Source organism: Gallus gallus, chromosome 19 (assembly GCF_016699485.2).
Source record: "Gallus gallus isolate bGalGal1 chromosome 19, bGalGal1.mat.broiler.GRCg7b, whole genome shotgun sequence".
In the NCBI taxonomy this organism is placed as follows: domain Eukaryota; kingdom Metazoa; phylum Chordata; class Aves; order Galliformes; family Phasianidae; genus Gallus; species Gallus gallus.
This window is the reverse complement of record NC_052550.1, coordinates 2,952,653-2,971,006: the sequence shown is the minus strand read 5'-3', so window position 1 is coordinate 2,971,006 and position 18,354 is coordinate 2,952,653. Positions and strand designations below refer to the sequence as shown.

General features: G+C 40.8%; 1 long non-coding RNA gene across 1 annotated transcript in view; it reads left to right on the top strand.

Moving 5' to 3' along the window:
• The first annotated feature begins 1,283 nt into the window (after window positions 1-1,283).
• Window positions 1,284-18,354, top strand: part of LOC124417306 — a 32,832-nt gene continuing 15,761 nt past the window's right edge. Inside the window, exons 1-2 of the long non-coding RNA XR_006931801.1 lie at window positions 1,284-1,466; window positions 3,847-3,970. This is a non-coding gene — a long non-coding RNA (uncharacterized LOC124417306). The remainder of the gene's footprint in view (window positions 1,467-3,846; window positions 3,971-18,354) is intronic.

The window sequence follows — 18,354 nt, the reverse complement described above, 5'->3', positions numbered from 1 at the left end:
GTTTAAAAACCTGCACACCTTGAAATCCCAATCAGCAGGCACAGAGGGGAACCAGGGAGATGTTTTTATCCTACTTATGGGAAGCGTAGTCCAGAAGAAATGAAGTAATTTACTGGAGCTCCCTTGGGGTGGAATGAGTCTGGGGGGAAGAAGTTGGAATCCAGATGTCTTGAAATGCAGGCTGATGCCCAGCAGCAGAACTGCTTTGCACATTGATGCATCTGGTCCAGAAAGCAGAGAGCATTTCTGCACTGTGGGCTTAACTTCTTTGTACAGTGGAAGAATAAGCCTCTGGGAAAGGACTCAAACACTTTCTGAGAGCAGCTCTGAGATACCTAGGCTTTTAAAATGAGTTCCTTTTCTGCTTAAAGCTGTTCCGTGGTTCAAATCAAAGGCATGTACGGATTCTGAAACGAAAGGTAATGTGCAGGTCAGCGCAATTTAAAAGTGGGAGTTACTTTAATGTATATTTTCCATTGGCTTTGTCGAGCAGAGAGGGCCTGTGTTTTACAGGTTAAAGCAAAACTCAGTATAGATACAGGGGTTAAGATTTTTTTTTCTTGGTAGATTCTAAATAGAAATAGTGTGGGAACGTGTTTTTAATTTTAAGCTCAAGTGTTTATATGGACTAAATGTTAACTCTTCTATGTCAGGATCCTCCCTGTTTACAGTAAAATCTGATGTTGTACAACTTCCCCTTTGAAAGAGAGGGGGAAATGTTTTGGTTGTTGGTATCTGTGTAGCTCATCTTTCTCTCCTCACCCCTTTCCTCTGTGGCGTATTCCCTGCTGGCTCCTTCTGCTTTGCCTTGACATCTAGGCTTGGATCATGCATAAACAACACCTGATGGTGTCAGTGGGACCCCTGCATACATGAGTGTCCTCACAGTAGTGCTCTGCCAGCAGCAGTGACATTCCAGCCCTGAGTCTGACATTGATACCTGCTCCAAACAGGTGCTTAAGATGACATACATGGGATTTTAAATGGCTTTCTATTAAGCATCCCACTGCTATCCTAGTTCTTGACTGCAAAATCATTTGTACATCACTTTGCATACACAACTTACATATGAATGAGAATTGTGTATGTGTAAGGAAAAAAATACATATTAAGGCTGTATTTCCATATTACCTTTTGTGTTTAATGCCCACGTTTGTCAGTTGCTAAATGAATTCTCAAATTCTGTGGTATGTAATTTAGTTTGATGCTTCTACCTTACTTCTCTTTATCTTCAGATAAAGTTGAACTCATTTCCCAGACCTTTTTTCTTTTCTCGAGGCTTCACTGTTTGTATTGTTGTTGTTCTACAGGTAAATAGAAACCAGGGTTTCCATGTACCATCAACGCATGTCAAGTCAAAAGCTCTTTCTGCTCTGAAATATACAGTCCGTTCCCTTTTTGCTACAGCTCTACGTAAGAGACATGGAACTCATCTGGATGCAGTTCAAATAACAATGTCACTTTCTGTAAGTTTACTGTGTGGCTTGTAATAATTAGAAACCATGTGTAGTGGCACTCTTTATTTTCCCACATCTTGATTTGCGTTAATGGATGGCAGCTGCTGTTTGTATGACTGCAGTAATCACAAATTCTTTTGATTCTGGCCTTGGTGTAGACGAAATTGCGTTGCTGGTCATAGTGCTTACTGCTGCTTGTGTTCCTCATTGAGTGTGTGATTAAAAGCTGCCTGTGTGCATAAGGGAACCTCACTTGAACTATGTAACTATAACTTAATTTATATTAAAACTGAAGTCCTCATGGAAACCTGCTATTGTAGCTACAGAATGTTATGGTGCATATTGAGAAAGCTGGTGACTAGTGTGAACAGAATGAGTTTTATTGAGTCTTATTGAATAAATGCTGAATAAGGCCTGGTAGACTGCTGATGTGTATCAGCTATGACTCTAGGCCAGCAATAACTTTGCTATTTGAAACCTTTGTTCTGGCCTGTGCAAGCATTTTAAGAGGTGGGACAGCCTGGTTTAGTATAGGATTTAGAAAGAAACTCTGCAGCTGCAAAATAAAACTGTGTGTGTTCACAATAAGTGATGGCTGCTTACTGTAGGGCTGGAAGTGGGCCAGAGGGAAGGTCACACCAGTACTCCTATTATGTCTTCCATGGCCTTGTTGTTTTGGACAAGGCTGAGTTATCTCTGCTAAGAGGAACAATGACACTAAAATCCAGGAAGGCACTATGTTAAATGGAGGAGGACTCATTCATTTTCCTTCTAAGTACTGCTCCAGTAGTGCTTGAGAGCTTCATCTTGTAAAAGGTATTTTGTAGGTCTTCTGGAAGGTCCACCATTTACAACCTCTCTCTTTCACTGTTGGCAGACATCGTAGCAGGAGCACTTATAACTTCTCCCATCTGCTCCGTGGTTAAGAGTCCCTGTGAGCAGAAGCTGAACAGGCAGCACTTGCAAGCATCCCTATCCAGTCTGCCTCTCATTCCAAGGAATGAGCCCAGCAGATAAGTTTCCCCAAATCAGCATTCAGATATCAAGATATTCTGGGTTAGTGGTGTGTAGATTTACTGTCAGTTGAATGTTGTCTTTCTCCCGTAAAGTTCAGTTGTAAGATTTGACTTTATCTGTCTTGAAGATGAGGTGAAGTGAAGAGGGCAGGCATAAGGGTGACAGTAGCTTCCAGCATCTTACTTGCAACTGCAGCAAGAATGTGAGAGAAGGGAAGAGGTGCATGCAGGCTGTCTTTGTTCATTTGGTGATGATTCATTCTTTTGTGGGTATCACAGAGGAAAGCTGGTGGAGTTGCTTCCCGTCCTAGAAGGATGCACTTTAGGTGAAATGTACATTGCTCTGCCATAAAATGAACTGAAATTGACAGCACGTTCCCTTCCAGCAAGGATTAACATCATAAAACTTCATTCAAATGGAGCAAGTCTCCTTTCCTTCTCCTTCTCTCTTTGCTCACTTCAAAGCCAGTTACATTTTTGATGTTAGCGTTTGTAGGACTGCAATTCCCAAATGCTGAAGTAGTAGGGTTTGGTCCTACTTCAGAGCTTTCTTCACATTAGGAAGATCTCCTTTAAAAAAATAAAAAAATAAAAATTAAATACTAAGATTGTGTGATCATGTAAACCCATGGGTACAGAGCACACGAATGAGATGAGCATCATGATCAAATCACAAGTCTGGTTGCAATGTGTTTGTAAGTCATCCCTGGATGGATTGTTCTGTAACACTAGCAAGTACTTTGAAGTCTTTTGAAGTAGGCTAGTTTTAAATTAGTACTTTCAGCAATGACCTGCTTCCTATTTATACTTTCTTTATGAGGACGCTCTCCTTCAGCAACAGGCTATAGGATTTTTGGTGGATGTGGAATGGGGACTCTGTGTGGCTTCTTCCAGGTCCCTTGCATGCTGGGTGCTGCTGGAAATACAGAGGCTGCCTTGGAGCCCTGAGCTCAAACTAGATCACGCTGAGCTTGGACTATCTGTCCTAGCAGGCATCCCTTTGCTAAAACTTCAAGCACACAGCTTGCAATTGGAAGCCTCTGGCACTTACTACATATCAGTTTAGAGAGACTTTAAGTGTATGTGAAGGTCTGTGCAAGAACAGTGGGATGTGAGCCTGAGTGAGTGAACACAAGCAAAGGAGTCTGAGATGGCAGCTTATGTGGAGCAGAGCTCAAAATACCAAGTGTGACACACATATCCAGGAGAAGAGGGAACTGAAGCCATTAAGTTGCAATTGCTTGACTCCCTTTGCCTCTGAACCACAGAAACTGTATGCACATTTTAATAACGTTGTGGTATGAGTAAGGACATCATTGTGCACAATTCTTTTGCTGACTCTAGTAATAAAGCATTCTGCCCTTTATTTATAGGACTGCCTCAAGGATCTGACAGGAGGAATTGAGTATGCTGCCAAGATATTAAATGAAATTCCCCAGAAAGACATTCAGTGCACTAAAAGAGCCTCAAAGGCAGAAAGGGAAGGAAATGGGCAAGGTAAGTCATACATAATGATCTCAGTTGGCGTCCATTGATCTCGCCCAGCATCCTTTGAGAGTGGAATATCCATAAAAGTCTTTTAAAAGTCACTTGGATATTCTGGGTAGTGTTTGTGCTCACAGATGCACATTGTGCAGCAGTAAGGCTGACTGTGACAAGCTGTTTTCTTTTGACCCAAATAATTAAAAAATACAAATAAAATTGTTGCCGCGGTCTCTTGCTGTTAGTCTGAGAAGCCAGCAGAGCCTATTTTCTCTTGAATGTCTCTAGCTCTCTCCATTCTTCTGAGTTTTCCCTGAAGGGGAATCATTGGCATGGGGCTGTACCAGGAGAGAATAAAGGTCTGTTGAGCTTGTGCTGTGTTGTGCATGGGTCAGTGCTTGGTACTGGGGCAAGTATAGGAATAGGGCAAGTGTGTAGAGACAGTCTTCAGAATCATTGCTTTCAAACCATCTGTGGCTCAGAGCCTTCCTTAAAGTCTCCCTCACTCACTGTGGAACACATGGGCCACCATTCCATTTCATGCTCCTATGATTTCAGACCCCTTCCCGCTTTCCCCTTTCATTATCTCCTTTCCACCTGAGGAATCCTTGTCTGCTTAAATCACTCCTCATACAGAAGCCACTCTGTTCATTTATCCGAGTTTCCTGCTCATGAATCTTTTGCAGTAAAAGGGAAATGGTTCTTCTGGGGCAGACCTGTTGTGAAACTAGTTGTGTAACATCCCTGGGCTGTAGCTGTAGTGCTTGAGGTGAGAAAACCCCCATTCTATAGGAAGTCCTAGGAAAGGTACTTACATCAAGTGACAGTGCAAAGGTATTGAAGTCTATATGCCTCAGCTAAATATTTTCTTTTAGAAAACTTTGTTTTGGTTAAAGGAACTGCTTGTGCTGCACTAGTAAGTTCTGTTACAGCTGGGATCATGGGGGTTCTTGGTTTTCTGTCTTCTGTGCTGTAAGGAGTGTGTTTCAAAGTTCAGTTGGTGGCACTTGCACTTTAATACTGAAACAGCTACTTTGAGGAGATTGGGTAGGAAGCACAAGTATTTTACAAAGGATGAATAGGAAGTACATGCCTTTTTCCAGAACTCTCAATAGTTTAGGTCAATGTTTTGTGGCAGCTCAAGTGTTTTCCATACCAACATTATGGTTGTGAATTGTATTTTGACTCTTTTCTGCTCATTCTTCCAGTGAAAACATAAGACTACTCAAGTTTTATCTTGCTTACTAAAATACAGCTCTACTGCATTATTATCATTATTACAGTGAGGTTCACTAAGTTTGTGGAGCTGTACAACCCATGTGAGAGGTGTTGAGGCCACGGTATCTGAAACTTGACAGGCTGTAGATCATAAATTTGCTCCAGCTGCTCTGATTTGGGTAACTGGTGAAGAGTGTAATGCCTATTCTTTCTTCTTAAATAGACCATGTAACTCTATTCACCAATATGACGAGGATAAGCAAGGTTATGTGTTCTCATTAAAGTCACAGGCATTAGCTGCTTGAGTCATCTGTATTTCACTGTTGTATTTATTTGTATGTTCTGCAGTACAGTAGCAGACACAGCCTTCTCATTTGAATAGCATTTGTCATTCCCAAGAATGTTATGCCCTGTACAGGTTTAGTGATTAATAGTGTTAAAAAACTGGTCCGTCTGGCCCTTTCAGTTCAATTCACAGTCAACTCACAGCGGTTACTCCTCCACACAATGGCTAGAGGTTACTAATTGTCTGTGCTCCCTTCAATGCTGTATGTATTATTCTTTTAGGTAAATATCATGAAGCTTTCCCCCAGTGTTAAAAACAAAGTAGTGATGCCATTTCCCGCAGTCACAGAATCACCAAGGTTGGAAAAGACCTCCAAGGTCATCTAGTCCAATTGTCCACCTACTTGTTGCCCACTAACCATGTCCCTGAGTACCACATCTAAACATTTCTTAAATGCCTCCAGGAATGGTGATGCAACCATGTCCCTGGGCAGCCCATTGCGGTGCCTGACCACTCTCAGAGAAGAATTTTTTCCTACTATCCAACCTGAACCTTCCCTGCTGCATTCCCTCTCATCCTATCAGACTAGACTCTTATTTAAGACTGTGGATAAAGCTTTGTAGAGTTCTTAAAAAGAGCCCAAAGCTCGTAACAGACTTGACACATTTGTTTTGATCATCACTAAAGTGCAGTCACTTCTAGGCAGGAAATACAGCAGGCCTTCTTTACCAAAAATGAAACTGGATAACGTGCTTTGGGGCTTTTCCTTCTTAAGACTGCACCAATTCTGATTGCTTTGGAAAAGCAGCTGGCTATGGCTTGGTTGGGCACTGGCTGAGACACCTGTGTGACACTAATTTACAAAGTCTCTCCAAGTTTTGATGACCAAAAGATGTCAGTGCTTTTTAAAAAAACAAAAAAGAAGAGCTTTGAACCTGGGCAAGTACTTCATGCTGCTCCCTGACGTTTTTAATAGAGTTGTTATTGATTACAGAGGGAGTACTGGCTTTTCTAGCATTGGACTCTTCCCCTAAACAGCTGCACCTAAATTTTAGCAGATGTTTCTCTATTTCGGGCTTTTTGAAACCTCTAAAGCTATTTTCCATCAAAGTACATTAGGACCAAATGGTGGAGTTCTGAAAGTCGAAAAACTTTGTTTTTATCATAGAAGTGCTTTCTAATAACAGAAGAGGCGATATTAAAGCTTTTATTGTTATCTTCGGGATCAAATTGCTACAAATTATTCCATATTTAGTCCAGCAAAACACTTGTGATTGCTTTGTGTTGAATACGAACTGGAGTGAAGTAATGCAGCAGTTGAATAGGGTGATGAATTAAAAAAGAGCATCTTCTACAGCTGGGATCTGTCTTTGATGTGCCATCTATTATTTCCATGCTGTACCATGTGCTGCTGGTAAGTGTGGCTTCTTTGTGGTCTGTGTGCATTTCTGTATGTGTAGTATCTGTTTTATCCTGATGTTAAGATGATAGGAACCATTGCTTTCAGTGAGTGCAACTAGTGGAAGCTGGAGTTGAGAAACAACTTTTATTCTGAGTAAACACACAAGTGAGCACCTGTAACTGTTTGCTATGATTAGGAGAAAGAAGTTGCTATTTGATGTTTTATTTCCTGAGCTATGTGGAAACATCTAAGCACGCTTATGTTTTCAGTTGAGTACCAATGCAGCAACAAAAATGACTTCTGTCAGTTATTTGAATGGAGAAAATTAGAAAACAGTTTTTTCTTAGGGCTGGAAAAATTGCATTGGAGAAGGGGTTAAGTGTATATCCTCTTAGCTTGTTTTCTTTAGGGATTTTTAGCAACTGCCAGGCTGCCTGTGAGACACTTGGGCATAACTTTGAATGTGAGATGGAGCTGTCTCCATTGCCACCTTGTTCTTCTGAAGTCTTCTGCAACACTTCCTTTTCTTCCTTTGTAGTGTTTAAATAACTTGCTGCAGTTTGTAGATGTAGTCGCCCATTTCAGCTGCCGCATAGAAGCAAGGAGAAGAGATCAAGCTCTTGGGTTGCTCTTCCTCTGTACATTTTTTCTAAAGCTGTTTCTAGATTACCCTAGATTCCTAATGAAAATGTAATCTTTCAAGCCATATTTAAGATGACTTGAACTAGAGGTACACTGCCTTGTATCTGGTTCTAAAGACCATTTGGCCTTCCCTAGCATGGGTGTCTGTCATGATACTGCTTTCTTGATGGTGTGAAGCTCATGTTATGGGAAACCACTTGTCTTAGCAGCAACAGGAATACAAAAAAAAGGTTGGAAAAGACTTTTAACATCATCATGTCCAATCATCTGCTTAATGTTACTGATCTACCACTAAGCTGTGCCCCTAAGTGCCACATTCACATGTCTCTTGAATACCTCCAGAGGTGGAGATTCCACCACTTCCATGGGCAGCCTGACCACCCTTTCTGTAAAGGCATTTGTCCTGATTTCCAATATAAGCCTCCTATGGTGCAACCTGAGGCCATGCTGTGTATCCCATCAGGAGATTTCAGGCACTGCAGCCAGCAATCTAGAGCTGTGCTTTCTTGGAACTCACTTTTGATTTCTATTGTTGCACATGTTAAGATGGAACACGAGTTGCCACAGAATTAACCTATGGCCAGTTTCTAATGCCTCCTGCTCTGCCTATGCGTTTCAGACATAGTTTTACTGGAGAAGCTGAGGAGAGGTTTGCCAGCCAAGAGTACCTTCTACCATCTGCTTGTCCAATATTTCCAGGTGCCAGCAGCATCCCAGCAGGCTCAGTGCACATGCAGCTGTGAGATGGTTCTTGTCCATCACCCATTCATACAATGGCAGCAAGTTTTGCTCCCGTTAGAGGATTCTGTTCGGGATTTCCCACCCTTGCTTCGTTTGGATCAGGTCTGAGACACTGGGCCAACTACAGATAAATGAACTCGGATGTGAAAACTCTTATTGAGGTTTTTTTCACATTGAAAATGAGGTAAAAAGCCCTGCTGAGGGACAAGGACTATTAGACAGTGCTCGGTGCTGGGGTAATATGTTTATGTACTTTCCAACTAGTTTGGAGCATGGTCAGAGCAAGCTTAGTCTGCTCACAGAGTACTGTGTGGCTATCCTTTAGAGTATAAGAATAAACTCATTTCTCTCTAACAGTCAGGGATTGAAAGTCAGAAGAACGATTCTTCTCACGGAACAAGAATGCTTAACATTTTTGTTCTGTATTTAAATTTCAATTTTTTAAATGTGAAATGCTAGATGGGAAGAGTCTGTGGGGATTACGGGGATTTGGCATTTGTTCAACTGGATTAAAAGCCTTTATTGTTTTAATTCATCTGTGCCTTCACGACTTGTGTAGCCTGAGAACAGAAGCCCTAAAAATGTGTTAGGAGATCACTGGAATAGCTGTCATCTTTGATTCATGACTAAAAGATGTTTAAGCCCTTTATGTGCTCGCCTGTCCTTTCATGTGGGTGAGGCTGAATGCAGTGTAATTTTGTCATGGATGTTCAGTATCTTCTGGTATTTTGACTTTCTTTTGTCTGCGCTGAATCGTTAAGAAATCTGTTCAGATACATGGGTATGAGATCCTCTGCTTTGGAAGAGTGAAACCATGTTCTACCTGGAGGAGATTCCTGTCCATGAAGGAAGGGAGTCTGAAACACAGAAACGAGGAATTTAAACAAGGGGGCTGTATATGTAGCAATAGGGTATGGCTTTATGGGACCAAGGTCTGGTATTTCATTGAACTTCTTAGGATGACACTGACTTGGATCTCCAGAACAACTGGCGGTGGGAATCTATAGATGTGCAAACTCTGGGGGATGCTCCTGCCAACTTCCTGAATATTCCCACAGGAGAGAATATTTTCTCAGTAGGGAACAGCTTCAACTAACTCCTTAAAGTGAGAAAGGCTTAATGATTTATTCTGCTCAGACTGATTCAAGGATGCCAGAGTCCTGATGATAAATGAGACCTTCACTTGAGGAAGCTGCTGTCACTTAGCTGTAGAATATGTTATGTTGACATACATAGCAAACATGGGAAAAATTAGTTTGGAAACTGGACTGGTTTAAATGAGAGACTAAGGTGGTGTGAAACTGAGGACAAGCCATGGAAGAAACACAGATTTTGTTTAAGATGCTCAATGACTTCTACTTGGATCCGTTTTTCTACTTCATCCATACAAATAATATTCAAACTTCAAAAGGCGCTGTGTGCACTAAGTTGTTATTCTGTGAGGCAGGTCACCAAATTCATTTCCATCTGATGTTAGGTGTTAATTCAGAATTCTCAGTGACTTCTTGATCTTGATTTTGGGAACAAAGCCAGTTAGATATATTTAAAGTGGAGGTAATATCAGGAAGGTTATTCACACAGCTAGGAAACCACAGCAGTGACAGAATAAAGACCATCTATCTTCCAAAATCTTATAAGCTTAGAGCAAAATAAGGAAAAAAATGTGCTGACTTCCTTGAATTGTTTTACCTGAGAGAATAAGACAATTGAAACTTGTTCCTAGCTTGAATGTTACATTGATTTAGATGAGGTGTGTTTTGGATCGTAAGCTAGAACATGACATTTATTTTGTTAATTTTAACATTGAGGCTGTTTTTAGCATTTTGTTTCACCAAGAAAGCAGTGCAAACAACTCTGCCAGCCAACTTTCCTTCCTTTCCCAGCTCACCTTGCAGTGTTTTGTTACTGAGTTTTCCACCCCTTATCCCTGTGGTTTGTGCTCTTAAGTAAAGAATCACTTCTTTCTTGCCATGCTTTAATTTGGAAACTAATGACTGCTACACAAAGAAGAAAAAGCTCTAATTCTATGGCAGAGTTGCCTGTCTGTCAGAATAGGAGTGAAGGACTTGTTCATTTCTGTTCTGAATGACATTTGGATTTGGACATTTGATGGATTGGAAAAGTGGTTTTGAAGTGAGTTGGGCCTATAGAATTGAGGAAAATGAATATATTTGATTTCAGGGATGCTGCTGGATACATATCTATTGTCTTGTTTATAGCAGCCCTAAAACTGTGAGTTAGGGGCTCAAGATATGAATTGCGTGGCTGGCTTTTGCCCAGAAAGTAGCTTTAATAGTAATCTATAAATAAATATGTAGCTTTTGGTAATATTCAGAGGAAGGTACAGTAGTTATGCTTTGACTGACTTTAATCCTAATAGTCACTTTAATTTCTCTTCAGAAAACAAATTTCTTTTTGTATAATGAATCCTTGGATGTTTTTTTTTTCAGTGCTGCTATTTTTATATACAAAATCAGTTTGGGGCCACATTTTTGGTAGAAAACTTAGGAAACTGCTCTCTGGCATTTCTGACTATTGGTGAGCATCAGCAATAGGCAATGCACCAAGGACCTGTACAGTTGCCATTAGGGGGAATAAAAGCTTAATTTTTATCTTTAAAAAGGCCATTTGTGTAGTAATGTGGACACTTCTTACAGGGACTATATGTTCCACCACTTCTGGCAGTGGTGGTATTAAAGTAGTGATCTCTGTTCTTCTCATACGCTAATGGATTTATGATTACTGAAATGGTATTTCTAAGCCTAAATGTATCCAGTGGGGTTGGATATATTTAAGCAAAGTTTTCATGTTCTCTACAGGAAAGAATGAGGTGTCCATGTGAAAATGTAGTCCTTGGAGATCTACTTAGAAGGAGCATTTTCTGTGGTATATGTTAATCTTTATTATTACAAGGTTTCTACTCTTCATAATAAAAGGAGAAAAATGACTAAAATCCTAATTACAGCGGTAAGATATGAACAGAACACAAGGTAGGAACTGTAGTGTCTTACCATGCTCAGTAATAGAGATTTCATCTGGTTTGCCTCTGTTAATTGTAGGTGGAAGATTTGTGTTCTTATTGTATTTCATATTGTCACTTATATCCAGGAAGGTGCAAATCATTGTTTCTAAGATGTGTATAAGAACAAAGGTGTTAAAGGTACGAGGGACCAAAATCTGATAGCTGAGTCAGAAGGTATTGGTACCACGAGTTTCTTTTGACTATGGGTGGAATCTTCCCCAAGGGAGCTGCAGGACACTGATCTTGTGCTTGCAAGGGAGTGCATCAGCTGGGATATTCCAGCAAGCCTTATCTCATATGTCTCTGCTATAATTATCCGTCTTGGAGGCTTGGTGTGCTATGGTATGATGAGTACAGATGTTATCTGCTGCATGATGGAAAAACAAGCACTCTGAAAACCAAACAAACATGCTGGTTACAGTAATCCTCGTTCCCCATGGCGGTTTGCAAATCATGCAAACATAAACAAATTCCATAGAATTTTGAGCAAGTGTAATCTGCTCCCATTCAAAGAGAGCTGGATTGTTGCTTCTTGCAGCTTTAGCTTATGAAATCTGTAATGTAATTATAGTGTAGAAATAGCAAGAATGGAGGGGATTTGGCTTAATGTGCAGTGAGTTCTCAGATGGGAGATAAATACAGATATTTCAGGAAACTATGCACAAATTGAGCAACACATCCACTGACTAAGAATTGCATCTTGGCTTGGAGATTAGAGATTGTGTTGGCCTCTTCCTGAGCAGGCAGCACTGCAAAAGAATGTGGGGAGAAGGGGTAAATCTCCAACATGACCTTCTTGACAGAGATTGATCCGAGATTGGTATCTGTTCATCCCATCAAAGAACTGGGAGCAGAGCTGAAAGGACAGGAATTCCTACTGTGTGCATTCTTAATATAGGGCTGAAGGACCCAGTTTAGTGTTGGCTGTGCATTAGGTGAGCATCCCTGAGGTAAGCCTCATGCTAGTAGACCTGGTTAGCTATTGAATCATGGAGCACTTCCAGAGAATTCTCTTCCTGTCTGCTCTCGTGTGCCAGCCAGAAGTGGTGGAGAGATCTACCATGGTACCTTGTGGGACCTCTGCTAAAGGAGAGCTTAACTGTCTGATGAGGGAACGCGTGCATCCCTTTCTGCCACTAGCAAGGGGTTGTTTAGAGAGCCGAAAGCTGGCTGCATGAAGGGGAGAGTCTAGGTGACACTATGGGTGTGTGAGGGTGTTAAAATTGGCTGGTGTGAGTTAGTGCACTTGGCCTGCTGCCCAAAAGTACAAACAATTGTGGGAAGACTTCAAATGGTTTTTAATGGCTACAGCTACAAGAGCAGTGAAGAATGCCTTTATGCGTGCATCTTTCACAAATAAATTACAAGAGGAAGTGTCTTTCTACTGAAACAGCAGAGTGGTGTAGTTCATAATGCTCTATGTAGCAGGGAGCTGAAACACATCCATAAATAATGGCAACTGCTGCACAGAACAAACAAGAAATTTTCCCTTTGCATATGCTTTGCTAATCTGCTTAATAATGCAAATGCATGATAGGATTTAACATGAAATTCTTATTTAAAGTGCCAGCCTCTCTTTTCAGAGCAAGATGGGATCAGCTGTTGGTAATTAACACTGTTTTGGGGGTAAAACTCCCTAGAGTCTTGTGGAGTTCAGTGAGTTTAGGCTAGCTGGTGCTTCTGGCTTTGTGGGCTCAAATAATTTCTTTCTGGTGTGCAGATGGGGAGGTGCTGTCGGTGACTTGGCAAATGTGGGTGAGTGTGTTTGGAATGGTGGCATTACCTGACTTGAGAATTGGGCAGGAGTTCAGAATGGGAAGAGTGGAGGAGAGGTCTGGAGGGAGAGAAAGACGATGTAAGGAAGAGTGAAGAGAATATGGGTCACTTTTGGGGTCTGAGAGAGTAAGCATGAGGTTTTGTTGTTTTTTTTCCCTTTTTTCTTCAAATGGACTTCATCCATATAGAGCTCTTAATTCAGGACTGGAAAGCATTTGCTTTGTACTCAGTGCTCAGATGTTTCAAAATTGGCACCTCTGTGTGCCTCAGAACTGGAGAAAATCACATGCGTTTACAAAAGTCTCTTCTCCACCAAAAAAGGTCAGTTGTGTTTATGTGCACTGGCTGGATCTCACCTCCTACTCGGAACCCCATGTGTGTGTGCTGGAACTCCATCAACGTTACTTTTTAATGTTGTGTGATTGATCTGCCCTGTGCGGTTGCTGTTAGCCTTGAGGCTAATTTTTAATACATGCTCTGCCTGTGCCAGCAGTGTGGAGCCCATCAGATGGCTCTGAGGTGAGGCAAGAGGGCAGCAGATACAGCTCTGTGCCTTTCTGCAGCTGCAGCTAGAGCGCTGGCATGGAACTTGGCACGAGAGCAAACCTTCTCACTACCCCTCCTAAAGCCTGCTCTCTTCCTTGCTGATTCCTTAAACATGAGCACAAAGTGACTTGCACAGCCCTTCCCCATCCCGTGAGAACTCCTCCACTTTGCTGCTGGGTGGAATTGGCTCCTGCTACTGGGATAGTCCTGGGAGCGTGTGCTGCTTCTCACCACGTGCCTGGCCAAGAGGTTCTTTACCCATGACGTAGGTTGATATCCTCTCAGTCTTGCAGACAGACATTCATTGCTTTGTATTAGGATGAGGGACGCAGGTAAAGGCTCAGATGGGCTCAAAAGTTAAGACCCTGGAGAACAAATGCTAAGTCTTAGCTTGTACAAAAACGAAGCTACTGTGGAGTGAGTCATGTTCACATCTCTATTAATCACGTTCTAGCAGTAAAACATCACGACGGAGGCAAGCTTTAAATTGAAGAGATAAGAAAACAGAAAACAACACAAGTTGTTTCAAATTAATTTCAACTGTGTAAATTGAATGTGTTAAACCTCTCTCTATATGGGTGCTGTGTCAGAGCTGGAGTGGCTTTAATTTTCTTTACATCTTTAATAGCATTGAGGCATTTTCATTTTTCAAATGAGAGGGTTCACTCCAGGGTTTATAGCACTTTCTGGAGAGAAACCCATATGCGTGTTTTCAGCTTCTATGCTTCCAGGCTATTGATGAGTGGGTTATTTTTTAGTTCTTCATCTCCTGGTACTTTTGTTTTGTTTTAAAGCTTTGTTAATGACCTCAGTGAGGACTCTGGGTGGACTTACGGCCTCTTCCTGAGTGGCTATTTCTGCCTCCACTGAGATGGTGCAGGAGTGGTGGTAAGAGGAGTTGTGCTGTCTGTGCATTTAAAACCACCTATTCTTGGCATCTCTGCACTAGTAAAACTGGCACACCACCTAGCAAGCAGGCAGTATGCCATCCTGACAGATGGCTGTGGAAACAAGCAGCCAAGAGGCTATACATGAGCATCAAATGCATTTGTTGAGGGCAGCACACCCAGCCAGAAGCCTCCAAGAGGTTCAGCAGCTCTGGGTTGAAAACCAATATGTGAGAAAATGTCACTGATATTTCAGCTTGGAGCTGGATTAACTGGATAAAGACAATGCTGGAATTCCCAGATCATAGACAAAGAAGTTCTGGGAAGTATTAGATCAAATTCTGCGTGCTGCAGGGTGTGAAAGGCAAAAGGCTATCACGTTGACTCTTTCATTTCTCTCTTGAAATGCTCTTCATAGAATGGGCAGTATGGCATCCTCACCTATTTCGTGTTAATTAGTTAAGGATGTTGGACACCTAAGGGGCTGATTTTCTTTTTTTAAGCCTGAGTGATGTTTCTGTATTTAGGATCCTTTGGCAAACTTGCATATTAATGCTAAAATGCAGAGATGATGGTGGAGGTAACGTCCATGTTGTAGCTGTACAGTAAAATGCTGATATGCCTCTCAGGGTAATTGAGTGGGACTCAAGATTTCTAAATTCAGCCCTTTGCTGATGTGGCATTACAATGCATGAAATTACTGTGCTTCATCTTGAAAAATTGTTAGCTTTTCACTAAATGCTCTGGCTGGGAAGCAAATGGTAGGAAACTTCCTCCAATTCTTTGCACGTGATTGGACTTGAAAGAATAATTTGAAACCAATATAATAAAGAATGAGACAAAACTCGAGTTTAGCAAATCTGGAATGCAGCTGGCACCTACAGAAGTGTTCTTTGTTCATCTGTGGGTCCATAGCATGCACTTCTAAACAGTGTAATTACACTGATTAGCTTTATTCACAGAGTAATCAGATCAGTGCCTGGTAAAAGGAGTTGTTCCCCCACCCCCCACGCTTTAAGACATAAGGAGATTATTTTCATTAAGTATGTTTCACAGTTTGTTAGTGCCAATATGTTTAAAAAAAAAAAGTATTGATAATCATGTGGAACAGTTGGAACTTGGTGAGTAAATTGGTGTTCAGACAGGAACAGATCCTAAGGGGAGTGCCTTAGTGCATAGCTTGCAAGGGAAATAATGGACTTCAAGACCATCAGTTCCTCACCTAAACATTTATTTATATTGCAATTATACTCAGGCACTCCACCTGATGGAGATCGAATTGCAATGAGAAGTAGAGCCACTGGTGCAGGGTCTATTGATGATAACTGCACACCTTGGCGAAGCTTTCCCACAACCACCTGTGTGCTAAGGCAGCATCACTGGTAGATCCAGGACCTTAATTCATGATCATTATGCTGATCTGGGGTTCCATGTAGCGTGAGCTGGAAAATCTGACTTTTTTTATTTGGATCGTAACCTTAGTTTTCCCATTTCATTATTATATATATTAAAAAAAAAAGACAGAGACATCCAAATAGTTGCATTATCTTGAATGTTTATTTGGCAACCAGTTATGAAAATCAGGAGCAGGAAATCATTTCAACTAGGATCAGAGTATCTTACTTACATAAGGAACTTGACAGTGCCACAGCCTCAGTAATACATATGCAAAACAGATCTACAATTTCCTTTGCTTATTTGAATTAAAAAAAAAAAAGCTAATATGTACTATTTAGTAGAAATACGTTGTTTTCCTGTCAAACAATATTGTAAACTAATAATTTGTCAAAGCTTCAAAGGTCTACTGCTGACCTGATTTACTATATTGCGTATTGTAAGGACTCCACAGTAGTATGACTGAAGAGTGCTCTTGTCTTCCAAAATTGAAATGACTCCATAAATCTCCTTCAACCCAATCATACATTAATTAAATAAATGTATGGTGCATGCCTTTTGAACACAGATATTCATTATTTTGCTTGATGAGTGACCCTAGCTAGAATTTGCTGATGTCCAAAGGGGTAAGCTTGTGACCTCAGGAACGTGGTTAATTTTAATTAGTCCAAGACGTGTTCAGACTCTGTTGTTTTGAAGCATTTTAATTCAGTTTTGATGGCATTATTCTCAGGGAGCATGAAACAGATGCACATAATTCTTGTTAGCGTATTACTTGAAGCTGACTTCAAACATGTGTTCGTTGTAAATCGTTAGACTGTTTTCATCCATTGGGAATCCAGTCTGCCAATTTGCTTTTCTTTAAAAAATAATTGTTATTATTACTACTGTTATTGTTTGCAGCTCACACATAGGATCTATGGCATGTGGTTGGCACTTTTTATGTTGAGATCTATATGGAAAAAAATCTCTGCTTATAAAGCTTGTAGTAAAAGCCTCACTATTTCTCACTTGTTTTTGTCCTATGGAAGACTGATTTCCTTAAGGGACGTACTTTTAACTTTTGTTGCCAGTTACAATTTTTGTCCCTATTCTGCCTGCAGAAATGAGTGGTGGTTGTCTCAGCATAGTCCTACAAACGATAATGGGAGTACCACGATGACCTGCTGGAGCACAGCTTTCAGCTTTTGGGTGCTGACTGTGGCATGGCAGTTTCTTTGATCTCAGACTTTGGCACTTCGCAGTAGGAGGTGCAACTATTGCATAAGCATTGCTGCTGTATAGTACTGTGTGTTCAGGTACGTGCAGGGCTTAAAAGGTCCATTAGTTACTCCAAAGTTGTGTGTTTGGTTGGGTTTCCCAGTAGCAAAGGACTGAAGAGAGTTTCTGTCTAGAAGTATTGGCCAGTATGTTAAGCTTTATAACAGTTCACTGGGTTCAGTGCACCTAGGTAGTTGCAAGTGGGATCATAAATTTGTGCTTCTGCTTCTCTTATGTGTATTTGAGAATCTTTGAGGCATTTGTATTGCAGCACTAATGAAGAGATCCATTTAAAAGTCATGTTCTCACACGTGGTTTCTGTTGTTTTGGTTTTTTTCTGCCCTTACCTTGTACAGTGTCTTATGCCGTGTAGTCTTACCAACTACCAAGGTGTTGGGCATTGACCTGAGATCAGCCTTCCCAGCAGAAGAACAACATATTCTGCTGATTTTTGCCTTTTCAGGAACTGAAGGCAAAAGGAATAAATTGATTCTCACTGTGATTACTTAAATACTGTTACAGGAAAAAAAAAAAATAGAAATTAAAGTGGAAATTGAAAAGAATGTTAATCCAGGAGAGAATCTTCATTTTCTAATACTCTGAGAATATTTTTAAAACTAACATAGTTTCACTTTTCTATCTAAAAGTAGAGATGGAAGAAGAACTAGATAGCGTGTAGACATCTACAAGCTCTGTTGTAAACTCCCATCCACTATTTCATTGTTAGAATATGAATTTGAGTGCATTTCTTCACCAAACTGCCCCAGCAGAAGTGAATTCCAGATCACTCTGCAGGTTTTTTCTTGACTTCTGATCACCTTAAGATAAGAAATGCTCAACATCATCTTGTGCCAGGTGAGCATTGCCTCCCACTGCATAGTCCCATTGCTTTACCCGTTCATTATTTTTATCCTTAGTATGTCCCGTGATACCCCATGTTATGATGTTGAATAAGGTCTTGAGGTATTTTTTGGCTTGTTTCTTTTTGACATAAGAAACTTGCTTGCAGAGTAAGAAGTCTATTTGCTGAGAGTGTAATATGTGATTTTTACCAAGATGAAAATCTTGAGGATTTCTGGCTTATGTTGGAATAGTGGCTCATTAATTACCCATTGCAGTCAGTGGTTAGTATCTGATTTTTTTTTCACTGCAAAAAAGATGTTTTTGTGGCCTCTTGGGGTCACACGATTGTAAGGCACAAATGTCTTGATGTTGAAAGGCTTG